The sequence below is a fragment of the Elephantulus edwardii genome, unplaced genomic scaffold (genome assembly GCF_000299155.1).
Source record: "Elephantulus edwardii isolate Elephantulus edwardi_28Jun2011 unplaced genomic scaffold, EleEdw1.0 scaffold00015, whole genome shotgun sequence".
In the NCBI taxonomy this organism is placed as follows: domain Eukaryota; kingdom Metazoa; phylum Chordata; class Mammalia; order Macroscelidea; family Macroscelididae; genus Elephantulus; species Elephantulus edwardii.
The window spans coordinates 1,200,398-1,212,048 of record NW_006399765.1 but is presented as its reverse complement, the minus strand read 5'-3'; the positions used below and the strand labels follow the sequence as shown (position 1 = coordinate 1,212,048).

The following is an 11,651-nucleotide window of genomic DNA, read 5'->3' as shown; positions in this document are numbered from 1 at the left end:
GGTCTTAGGACCTATTAAAGACAAATCTTATTACAATAAATGGACAACAAAGCATGGGGAAAGAACCGGTGCATGAAAAGAAAACAATTGAATCATTCTTGGACACTTAATAAAACCTTGTCTTCTATTTCATTTAGCAATAAATGCAAGGATGGGCAAGACCAAGAAGTTATTTCACTGATGTACAAGAACCAGTTCAATGGCACCTGAAACTGACATCTCCACCCCCAGTCAGTCAGGAGACTTCAATGAAACGCCCTAGGAAGTTGAGGGACAGTGGCATAAAGTTCTACATATTAAGACCCTACCCACAAAGCAGCTTCTCCCTCAAAAAATAAGGGGGAGGGGAACCAACACAATAACCCCAAAATGTTCTCTGAATGTAATAAAGTGAGATTTTTATTCTTTCCAAAATTCTTGCCCACTCTCCCTGAACATAGAGAAATCTACCATGTCAGCTGGGATGGGAGAAGGAATGATTTAGTTACTGGGCTCACTGCAAACACACGGCTTCTCCCGAGCGAGCCTGCTCGTGTCTGATGAGGCTTTGCGTGCAGCTAAAGCTGTGTCCACACTCCTTGCACATGTGCAGGTTTGTCCCCGAGCGTGTCCTCTGGTGGAAAAGGTGGCCTGCCTTCAGGATAAAGCTCTGTCCACACTCCAGGCACACGTGCGGTTTTCTCACCCGAGTGAGTCCTCTGGTGTCTGATGAGATTTGACCTGCCGTTGAAGCCTCGCCCACACTTCTTGCACATGTACGGTTTCTCCCCCGTGTGTGTCCTGTGGTGCAGAAGAAGGCTGGACTCCCGGTTAAAGCCTCGGCCACACTCCAAGCACGTGTACGGCTTCTCCCCCGTGTGTGTCCTCTGGTGCATAAGGAGATCAGACTTCTGGGTAAAGGCTCGGCCGCAGTCGCTGCAGACGTAGGGCTTCTCACCTGAGTGAGTCATCTGATGTCTGGTGAGGTGGGAAGTTTGGCTGAAGCATCGTCCACACTCCTTGCACACGTATGGCTTCTCCCCTGAGTGTGTCCTCTGATGTATGAGGAGGGTGGACACCCGGCTAAAGCCTCGGCTACACTCCAGGCACTTGTAAGGCTTCTCCCCTGAGTGTGCCCTCTCGTGTCTGATGAGATTTGATATGCGGTTAAAGCCTCGCCCACAGTCCTTGCACACATAGGGATTCTCCCCTGAGTGTATCCTCTCATGTATAAGGAGGTGTGATTTCTGGTTAAAGCCTCGCCCACACTCCTTGCACACATACGGCCTTTCCCCTGAGTGTGTCCTCTGGTGCATGAGGAAGCGAGATTCTCGGTGAAAGCCTCGCCCACACTCCAGGCACACGAAAGGCTTCTCCCCTGAGCGTGTCCTCTGACGAACGACCACATCTGATACGCTCTGGCCACATTTCTTGCAAGCACACGAGTTCTCCTCAGAGTGTGTCTTCTGGTGAAAAAGGTGGGCTGCCTCCTGGCTAACACACTGCCCACACTCTAGGCATACATACTTGTCATTTGAGTGTGTTCTCTGGTGTTTGGTGAGATTTGACTTGAGACTAAAGCCTCGCTCACACTTTACGCAGATGTAAGGTTTCTCACCTGAATGTGTCCTCTGGTGTCGGATGAAATCTGACTTGTAGCTAAAGCCTCGTCCACACTCACTACATCGGAAGGGCCTCTGGGAAGTGAGGAAGTTCGCTTTCAGCCCATAGTCTGGTGCATCCTCTCCACAGCTAACTGTTCTGAATCCTGGGCTTTCTAACTCCTTTAGCATTCTGCTCGTTTGCACAGAGGTCACCCTCTGAGCTGAGCTGGGCTCTGTTCTCCCTACTGCACTGCCTTCCTGAAGGCTTGCTGACCATCTCTGGGGTGGTTTGGAGAAGGCCTGTGAAGTCTCTCCCCATCCTGTCTTCCTACATGGAGCTTTGAAGGCTTCTCTTCCTTGACCTTGTGTGTTTTCAGTCCAGCAGCTTTGATCAGAATCTTGCTGCTCCTGACACCATGGGCCGGAGTACCCTGGGTGGAAGCGATCATCTACATGTAAGTCTGGGAAGAGCTGAAGCACGTGCTGGCTGAAGAAGCACTGACAGGAGGCACAGGGGCAGACTGCTGGCTTTGGTTCTGCTGAAGAGAGAAAGGTCTCCGTTAAAAGTAGTCACATAAGCTGCCTTCTCTTACGGCAGATAGCCTCAAGGATGTGGCAGTCTGTGGCAATAACATTTCACAGCCTCGGAGATGCTACAGGGCAGTTCTAGCCTCACAGGTTCTCTGTGGGTTGGAACCCACTCCAAACAATGGTTCTGGGCAGCAGAAGCCAAGTAACCCCCACTAACTGTACCATGTGTAACAGAAACCACTCTTTCAAACAAGACACAAACATGTCAAACAAGATGACAATGGAACAAAGTAAATGTGTATCAGGGAAGCAAGCACACTGTTGGAACAAAATTTCCTACCTGAAATTGGTTTGTGTCTCAAAAAACTGTGGATCTTATCCACCTGAATTCCCTAAAAATCTAGGAGTTTCTGTAAATGCAGTTATTGATATGGTAGCCACTTGTGTATGTTTTCTGAACACATGAAATGTAGCAGTCTCAACTAAGATCTGATCTAAGTGTCAAATACATACCAGATTTAGAAAGAAAGAAAGGGGGAAAAACCCACAAACAAATACCACACCAAATTTTTTCACCTTGATGATATGTTGAAATGATAATGCTGTAATATAGTAAATATAAAGTATAATATTAAAATTGTTTCACCTTTAGTTTTTCATTTTTAAAGTGACTACTAAGAAACTTCAAATGGTCTATGCGGCTCACAGAATATTTCTACTGGAGCATGGTGATCTAGAATAAGTGATGAGAAAATGATGGCTCAAAGACCAAATTCAGTCCTTTTTTGCACAGCATACTAAGAATAGTTTTTATAGTCTTTAGTGGTCAGAAGGAGTAAGAGTATTTTATATGAAAATACTACACAATCCAAATTTCATTGTTTAATCAATAATATTTTCTTGGAATACAGCATGCCCACTTGTTTCCATGTTCTCAGTGACTCCTTCTGGAATACAATTGAAGAACCAAGAGTTGTGTGAAACTCCAAGACCACAAAATCTAGTTACCATCTGGTGCTTTATAGAAAAAGTTAGCCAAACCCTGTTCTCGAATAATGTTAAAATTTATAATATTCAACAACTCAGATTTCAGAATTCTTGTATATATTTTCAATATATGAAAAAAGAAACAATATGTTCTATGAATCCCCAAAGCTTTAAAAATGCAAGCACTGAATTTTAACTTATGTTGCTAAAGGGACCCCTCGTTACTCTCCCCCTTGCAAACTAGGCCCCCAACATCACTGGACTCATCTCCTCATACTTAGCAGGCATTTCCTTTCTTTAGTACCAATGACAGCTCCTTGTATCTGAAATGCTCCCACGCTATGTACCTAGACGTCTAACTCCTGTAAGTCTTCACTCAAATGTTACTTCTTCACTGATTTCAAATAGCTAATTTCAAAATTTTGCCAGTCATATTGTCACACCCGATACTCTTTTCTCTTGATTTTTTACTAGTTTGTTGGGTTTCTAATTCATAGCATTTATCAGCTTTTAACATACTTTTTTGTAATACCTCTATATATGAAGTATACTGTTTGCTGTCTGTCTCAGGATATTCAAAGGGAAGTACAGTGAGGGGAGAGATTCCTAACAACTGCATTTACTAATGTGTCCTGAGTGTCTGGTACATAATCTGCTCACAGTTAAACAAAAACCAGTTGATTTTAAGTCATAGCTACCTCATGTATCACATAGATGAATGCCTCCATATGGCTCATGTTTAAAGTTATTTTCTTTCTTTCTTTGGCTTACTGGGTTTCACTAGCTGTCATCTTTATGGAAGTTGTTGTTGTTATGATGTGCCATCGAGTCGCTTGCGACTCATAGTGACCCTATGCACAACAGCCTTAAACTCTGCTCTGTTCTGTGCCAATCACACTGTCTCTGACACTCCCATCCCGATTACCCCAGTCACCGAATCAATCCACATCATAGAGGGCCTTCCCCTCATGGCTGACCCTCCAGCAGGTTTTCAGAGGCTGTCAATCGCATAGAAGGAGACTGTCTTTTTCCCTCAGAGCAGCTGGTGCATTTGAATGCATGCCTTTGGGCTGGCAGTGCAACTCCTACCACTAGGCCAGCAGCAGAGCTCACACTCTGACACATAGCAAACCAAAAACAAAATCTCCCTGTCATTGAGTTGATTCCAACTCAGGATGACCTTACAGGAGACAGCAGAACCATTCCACTGGGTTTTCAATGCTGAACTGCCATATCTTCCACCTAGTGAAGCAGCTGGGGGTTGTGAATCACCAACCTTTCAGTTAGCAGCTTGACTGCTTAATCACTGAGTCACCAGGGCTCCATAGGAATAACTAAGAGGCCAACAAATATCTATGGTGAATTAATGAAGGAAAAGAAAAGGGCACCTCCTCACCCAGTGAGAAGAGATGCTGCAGAGTCTCCAGCATCACATCTCTGTATAGGTTCTTCTGCTCCGAGCTCAGACTCCCCCACTCAGCCTCTGTGAAGACCACAGTGACGTCCTCGAAGGTAACAGCTTCCTGGAAAAAGCAATGAAGTAAAACACAGAAAAGATCAATATGCACAAAAGTTCACAAATGAATTTCAATCATCAATTTTCTCAACAGAAAAGAGTTTTTAACAGGTGGCCCTAAAGAGTTTGGATCAGAAGAAGTTCATCTAATTCTTTTCAGACAACACACAGTGCTACATACCAAGCCCTCTAAGATTTAACTGTATTTTTTTTGGCTTTGTGAAAAAATCAGAAGGGAGCACAAGCAATGCACAAAACCCTTTCTGGCCTTCAAATACATGACTTCACTGGAGAAACAGTCTGTGATTCAATCTGAAAGCATTAAGCTGTATTTAAGAAAGTGACTTGAGAATTCAGTAAAAAGGAAATAACAGGGACTTGGTGTTAATTATGTGCTGTTGAGTTGGAATCAACTAATGGCTGACCCTCCAGTAGGTTTTCAAAGGCAGTAAATCACACAGGAGGAGACTGCCCATCTTTCTTCTGCAGAGCAACTGGTAGATTCAAATCATGTACCTTTACATTGGCAGCAAAAATCCTTACCATTAAGCCAACATTGGACATGTTGCTAGGAAGTGCTAGTCCTTGGAGAAGAATGTGATACTGGGAAGGGTGGAGGGTGGGAGAAAGAGAGAAAGACCCTCAACCAGGTGGACTGAGAACGGTAACTGCTGCAATAGGCTCTTGTGTGTCAGGAAGTGTGAGGCTGGCACAGGATAGAACAGGGTTCAGATCTTTTATTCATAGAGTAGCTATGAGTCATACTCAACTCAACGGCACTTAACAACAACAAGCCACCAGAGTTCAATAGGGGATAAAGAGAAGCAAAAGTCATCATGGAAGAGGGGTTTGTGCTAGGCATTGCTGGTTGAAGGTCTTCCTCTCCTTCACGAACCTCCATCCTTCCAAGGACCATGTCCCTCTCCTAGCAACATGCTCAAAATATGTAAGGCAAAGCCTCATCATCCCTGCCTCCAAAGAACACTCTGGCTGCACCCTCTCCAGGACATATTTGTTTGTTCTTTTGGCCATCCGTGGGAGTTCAGGGCTCTTCTTGAACACCACAGCTCAAAGGCATCCATTCTTCGTTGGTCATCTTTATTCACTGTCAAGCTCTCAGATGCACAGCAAGTGATCGGAAAGAGCGTGTCCTGAATCAAATGCACCTCAGTCCTCAAACTGACATCATTGCTCCTCAATAATTTGGAGAAGTCCCTAACTGCAGACTTTCTCAGTGCTATACATCTCCTTATTTCCTCACTGCTGGCACCAAGGATGTTAATTGTGGATTCAATTAAAATGAAGTTGCTGACAGTTTCATCTCTTCTCCAGCCACCATGATATTGCCTATGGGTTCAGTAGTAAGAATCTTTGTTTCCTTGACATTAAGAAAGAATATTCAGTACTCTTCTCTGATTCAAAGGCATCAATTCTTCTTTTGTTATCTTTATTCACTGTCTAACTCTCAGAGGAATAGCAAGTGATTGAAAAGTCCATGGCCCTAACAGGCATAGCTTAGTTTTCAAACTAATATCATTGCTCCTCAGTGCTTTGCAGCAGTCTCCGACAATGGACTTGCCCAATGCATTATGTCTCCTGATCTCTGGTATGAAGGGTGCTGATTGTGGATCCAAGTAAGATGAAATCACTGACAATTTCAATCTTTTCTCTACCTATCATGATGTTGCCTATCAGTGCAGTGGTGAGGGTTTTTGTCTTCCTGATGTGATGTGCTAAACTTTAAGGGCTAGTAAACACTTAAATGCTTGCTGCAGAGGGTCAAGGACTGCAGCCTTCAGTATGGATTGAAGCTCAATGTCAAGAAGACAAAGATTCTCACCACTGGACCAATTGGCAGCATCAGGACGGATGGTGAAGAGATAGAGATTGTACACAGCTTTAGTTTGCTTGGCTCCATAGTCAACACTCTCGGCACCAGTAGCCAGGAAATTAAAAGGCGCATTGCCATGGGAAAGTCTGCTGTTAGGGACCTCTTCAAAGTACTGAAGAGCAATGGTGTCTCTCTGGAGACTAAGGTGCATCTGATACAGGCCATGGTCTTTGCAATCACTTGTTATGCATCAGAGAGTTGGACAATGACTAGGGAGGATAGAAGGAGAATTGATGCCTTTGAGCTGTGGTGCTGGAGAAGAGTACTGAATGTACCATGGACTGCCAAGAAAACAAACAGATTCATCCTGGAGAGGGTTAAACCAAGCTGCTCCTTGGAGGCAAGGATTCTGAGGCTTCATCTGACATACTTTGGGCATGTTATAAGGAGGGAGAGGCCCTTGGAGAGGGACATCTTGCTTGGGAGGGTGGAGGGACAGCGCAGGACGTGAAGGCCCTCTATGAGGTGGACTGATTCAGTGACTGGGGTAATCGGGATGGGTGTGTCAGAGGCAGTGCGACTGGTGCAGGATAGAGCAGGGTATAGGGCTGTTGTACATAGGGTCGCTATGAATCGCAAGCAACTAGACGGCACGTAACAACAACAAACACTTAAAAGGAAAAGAGGAAAGGAAGCTTCAACTCTAGAGAAAAAGTGGAAGTGAACAGCTCTTGGATTTGAACTGTGGACCTTCTGAATTGCCAGGCCAATCACTTAATCATTACAACACCAGGGCGTTTATCAATGCTCTAGTGAAGTCTGATGAAAAATCATTTCATAATTCACCCCTTTAAATATAAGAAGTTCTTACTTTGCATGTTTCTAATAGGCATGAATTTCCGTTACCATGGTTTAAAATCACAGCCCAACATTTCCAAATTTCAATTGTGAGGATCCATTAACTATGAATAATTTCATAACATACCAAATTTTTGCCAGCTCTTCAGTTTACAGATCACTACATAAACACATGTACATCAGTATCTGTAATGAATAAAGTCCAGCTGACTCCAGGAGATGGAAAGGACCAATCAAACCAACCCTGCCTGTATATGCAAGTCTCCACAACTCAACACACACAGAATTTCCATGGGCTTCCTGGTTGGAGAACCCCATCAATGCTCAGGAGATGGTAGTACACCCCTTCTTGGGACATGGAAGCTCCACATGGGTAACCCTCCTAGACATTGCCCCCTTCACCTTTTATATATATCTTTTTTTAAAACTACAATAAAGCTTTAATAATAAATAGATTTATTTGTGAGTTGTTCAGCAAATCATCAAATCCAAAGGCATGGTGGGGCTGACAAATCAGAAATAAGAGAGACTGGAGGGAATCCCGAGCTTGCAACTGGCAGCCTGAAAGCATGGTGGGGGGAAGGAGAAAGGGGAAGAAAGAAGACCGACATAGTGGAAAATCCTTCATCTGCAGCCAGGTCAGAAGGAAGGGAGCCAGGGAGGAACTCCCAAGATTTTGGTTGGCATCCAGAGGGTTAAGAGATCTCTCATATTTGTGGGCCCCACAAGTCAGAAGTAAGGGTGCTGTGTGGACTTGCTACCGTCCAAACAGAATTCTGAACTTAGGATATCTGTCCTAGTCCAGATGGTGATGGACAAGAGATAGACACACCATCAGAGCAGGTGTCAGAACTGAAGAGAAGAGGAAAAGTATATATTTGGGATTTATTAACAGAATATCATCTTTTTATATATAAGACCACCCATTATAGGTGACTTATATGATGGTGCCCAATAATCTATTATTACCTTGCTGTTTCTATATGTTAAGAAAATTTCAATATTAAAAAATATAAAGGTATATCATATACAAGATAATGTCAGTAGATGTGTATGGAAATTGAATAATTTAAAAATCTTCGTAATCTTAGTTTAAAAAAAGGTCTTAGATTCTGAGAGTATCTTGGATTCTACTACTGATCTTGGGTATATTTTCAAACAGGAAAAGTTAAGATGCAAAAATGCAGAAGCCATTCTAAAATCCCTAGAATGGTACCTGGCATGAAGACAGGACATGTTGAAGTTCTGATCACCTACTCCCTTCTCAGAGAAGACAGACAGACACCAAGACACAAGGACAGCTCCAAAGAACCTAGAAGCAGAAGTTGAAGAGACATAGACCTTTCTTTGCAGCAACAGGACAAAAAAAAAAGCCTTGTTCACCAAAATGCTGTTCTGGATTTGAAGGTCTAGCCTTCTAAATAGTGAGAAAATAAATTGCTGTTTGTGACAGCCATTCACTTCTGGTATATCAGAAAGAGAAAGGAAGATGGTCAACGAAATGGACTGACACAGTGACTGTAAAAATGGACTGGAGTATGTCAGGTCATGCAGATTGTATAGGATAGGGCAAAGGTCAGGTCCATTGTTCACAAGGTCGCTATGAGTTGTAGGTGACTCAATGGCACATAACAACACTATGTCAAGGAACAGGGAGCTCTGGTGTCAGGGAGTGACAAGAAGATGCACTGCAATCCCAAAGGCACTTGGTTCGAAGACAGCAGCTGCTCCACAGGAGGATGGGCATTCTCCTCCGATGTGATTATTGTCTCTGAAAACCCGCTGGAGGGTCAGCTATGGATCAGCTCTGTCTCTACGGTACAACAAATGCCTTCTCAAGACAGTACCGATATAGCTATTATCTGCAAAATGAACACCATTTCAGAGAAATAAAGTAATTCCCACTCACTGGTGTTTGGGGCATCCTCTTCTCTTGAGGCCAGTTATAATCTTCAGGAGATAATCCTAAGGGAATAAAGAGAAGCTGTGAGACTTCCCATAATGCTCCCAGAGTAGCTCGTCTGAGCCATGGGAGTGAAGAAGGAGCCACATCACTCGGCCGCAGCCCATCAACCCTTCTCCCTGAACCCTCCCCTTCACCTCTCCAGACCCTCAGAAACTCTTACCTTTCCTGTTATGTGTTTCAGTTAAATTCTTCATGCTGTCTGTATATTCCATGTTCTTTCAAATGGTAAAAAAGGTCTAGGGTCTTCCTGGAAACCTTATCGTAGGGTCAGCTGGAAGTTATTCCATCTCAGGATGGAGTTCTGCTGCCTGGGCTGAATTCTCCAAAAGAAGATCCATAAAACTTTCACTTATTTCCAAGCAGCCAGGACCTGTGGGGAGAAGAAGCAACTTGACGCCGTTGGCCTCATCCCTATGGTCCCTAAATCCACGTCTCTTCAGCAAGGACTGTGTCCTCACACGCTCCTCATTCAACACTCACAAAGTCTCAGTTTTCAGGTCCTGTGAAGGTTCTGCCTTCATTCACTTCTGGCCTATAAGCCCTCGAGTTTGTTCTCTGGCACTTTCCCTCATTTGTCATAATGTTCTGTGCCCCGCTTGCCCACTCATCTCAGATTCAAGCTTTATATCCCGGACCATATCTGCTCCCTGAGTCAGAGAGAAGACAGAACACAGCCTCGTGGCCATGGAGAAAGGGTCTCCTGCAGGGAGGACACGTAGGAGGCAGGTCCTGAGGTTCTACCTGTGACCAATTCCCTATGACAATGCACCCTGAGGTATTTGGGGGGGCTCTGAATGGAGTCCCTCCAGGTCTCACAACGACTTGTGCAAAGATAATACTCCACCTCCATTTCTGCTTACATGTACCACATGCCCCCTATTAGCCAGTCTTCCACTTACCCTGGTCCAGAGAAGGCAGGTGGTATTGGGAGCAATGCCACCTTTATAAGCTCCTCAGAAGCCCTGCCTGGGATCTTAAGCCACATGACTCCCACTCTGCTCCTGGTGTTTACTGTCATCGAGTCAATTCTAACACCAGGTGACCTCGTGTGTGCAGAGTGGAAAGGCTCCTTAGGGTTTTCAACGTGTGATGGCCAGGCCTGTCTTCCCAGGTGCCTCTGAGTGGGTCCAGACTGCCAACTTTTCGGCTACTGGTCAAGAGCTTAGCATCTGAGCCACCCAAGGCATCCTTACTGCTGCCCGGCATCCTTTAAGAGTAATAGGGTGCCCTAAGATGTTCTCCTGACTCATCCTCCAGTATCACAGGGAGAGCTCCTTGGAGGCAAGGATGAGGAAGCTACCTCTCACATGTTTTGTCTGGCATGTTGTTAGAAGGTGTAATTCCTTGCAAAGTGACTTCATGCTTGGAAAGGTGGAGGGTCAAGCGAAGAAGAAAACCCTCTACCAGATGGAATGCTGTGGTGACTGTGTAAAAGACTGTGAGGCTGGCACAGGAAAGGACAGAGTTTAGATCTAGTGTTTACAGATCACCATGAATCGTACTCAACTTGACGGCACCTAACAACATATCCTTACTTCATACCAGAAGCAATTCCAAGCACTGTGCAAGTTTCCCTGTAAGGACACTCCAAAATATAGTGACCTTTGTACAACAATGTGGAACACCACAGCATTCTACCTGGATACCTGCAAACATCCAGGTTTTACAAATATGTTTATTCTTCAGTAATACTCTTTATTTTTATTTCTAGTAGCATATATGTCTAGCATTTCCCCAGACACTTTGCAAAAGTCTCAGGAGTTAGATTTTGGGATCATCTGAGGCACACAGTTTATCTATCTTGCTCAAGGTGACAAAGCTCAAGTGCTTACGTCTGAATTCCAATAGTGGACTGCCACGTTTCCAGGCAGTCAGGACCGTGACATCAGGGAATGACTGACTCCTGTGACAATTCTCACAGTGTATTCACATACAGGGAGGAGAGGATCTAAATGAAATGAGATTGGCCATAAATTAATAAATGCTGAAATCTGTTGAAGGGGCTATTAAATTAATTATACCATGCTAGTGAGTAGGTCTAAAATCTGCCCTTACAAAAAACTAAAGTCCTGATACACATACATACACTTCTTGTTGTTGTTGTTGTTATGTGCCATCGAGTCATTTGCAACTCATAGTGACCCTATGTACAACAGCCCTAAACCCTGCTCTATCTTGTGCCAATCGCACTGCCTCTGAAACACCCATCCCAATTACCCCAGTCACTGAATCAATACATCTCATAAAGGGTCTTCCTCTCTTGCACCGTCCCTCTCCAAGGACCTGTCCCTCCTTGCAACATGCCCAAAGTAGGTCAGATGAAGCCCCTTGCCTCCAAGGAGTTGCTTGGTTTAATCCTCTCCAGGATGAATCTGTTTG

The 11,651-nt window shown here is 44.3% G+C and overlaps 1 pseudogene; it reads right to left on the bottom strand.

Annotated features, from left to right (window-relative positions):
- Positions 1–493: 493 nt before the first annotated feature.
- LOC102857467 lies at positions 494–10,478 on the bottom strand (annotated as a pseudogene).
- Between the last annotated feature and the right edge of the window lie 1,173 nt (positions 10,479–11,651).